The 1,436-nt window shown below is 52.8% G+C and overlaps 1 pseudogene; it reads left to right on the plus strand.

Moving 5' to 3' along the window:
• The first annotated feature begins 335 nt into the window (after positions 1-335).
• On the plus strand, positions 336-454 carry LOC121498399 (annotated as a pseudogene).
• The last annotated feature ends 982 nt before the right edge of the window (positions 455-1,436 follow it).

Genomic DNA, 1,436 nt, shown 5'->3' on the forward strand with positions numbered 1-1,436 from the left:
GTAAATGATGAAATTAAAGATATTCATGGCGGAGCCAAAGAGCAGAGAAAGCGTGGAGCAGTGCACACAGGCTGCAGCGGGGCTCGGTCTGTCTGAGCTCTCCAGCAAGTACACATCGCAGGGGATCGGCTGGCTGCAGAGGCAGTCCAGGAGCGCCGGCAGACCCACTGGGGACATGAGGTGAGGGAGGAGGGCGAGCAGAGAGAGACAGGAAAAGAGGGGAGATAAGCAGAAATTCTCTGGCAGAAATTTGTGTTTTAGATTAAAGGCCAGAAGGGAAGAACCTTCCCCCTTCTTTCCATTCCCTTGCAATTAGGTCTTGATAGGATAGAGTCCTCTAAGGCCATACCACCCTGAATGCATCCCATCTCATCTGATCTCAAAAACTAAGCAGAGTTGGGCCTGGTTACTACTTGGATGGGAGACCACCTGGGAATACCAGGTGCTGTAGAGGGACACCTGGGTGGCTCAGCGGTTGAGCGTCTGCTTTCAGCTCAGGGCGTGATCCCAGGGTCTGGAATCGAGTCCCACATCGGGCTCCTTGCAGGGAGCCTGCTTCTCCCTCTGCCTGTGTCTCTGCCTCTCTCTGTGTGTCTCTCATCAATAAATAAATAAAATCTTTTAAATAAATAAATAAATACTTAAAAAAAAAAAGATACGGTATGACCTGAATGTGGGAAAGGAGGTGGTGGGCAGGTGACAAACTGGGAAGCAATGAACCTGAGTTCCCTTGAAATTGTTACAAAGACTAAATTAGTTGTGATATTTAAAACACCCAAAGCACATGGTCAGTGTTATTTCCCCGTTCTGGTCATCATCATCATCATCACTGCACTTACAAAGGGGACACTCGTTCACCCTGGAAAGCAGGCACTGGGGAACGCAAGTAAGCAGAGAAAGTCCCCTCCCCACGATGGGGGAAGAAAACTGTGGACATGAGTCAATCATCAGACAGGTGAGCTGGGAGGTAGGAGTCGGAGCAGGGGGCCCCTAACTCTGCAGAGGCCCGAACATGTGAGTCGGTCTTGGGGGATCCGTGTGCTTCCTCTTCTGTGCCACCCGGGGCTGGGCTGGCTGAGCCCTGGGGCCCCCTGGCTGAGGCATTCTGTGCCACTCGGGCCTGCAGGGGGGCAACACTGGCAGCTCCGCATCTCGGCCTGGCGCTCGGAGCCGGTCTGAGCGGCCCTCCACCTTGGGTGAGGCCTCCTCTTATCAAGGTCACTTCAGAAACTCTGCCCTCAAATTGTTTCCCAGGTTCAATCAACTTTCACATTCATAATACAACAGAGCTCTACAGGGCCGCCGAGCAGAGACCGTCTGTGGCTTTTCATTTCCTGGCACGATCAGGGGGATAATCACGGTGCCTGGAAAAATAATAAAGCCGGAGTCTGAGGTGGGATCCAAGCAGAGGGTCCGGCCACATGCACTGGCCAGGA

Source organism: Vulpes lagopus, chromosome 8 (genome assembly GCF_018345385.1).
Source record: "Vulpes lagopus strain Blue_001 chromosome 8, ASM1834538v1, whole genome shotgun sequence".
NCBI lineage: Eukaryota > Metazoa > Chordata > Mammalia > Carnivora > Canidae > Vulpes > Vulpes lagopus.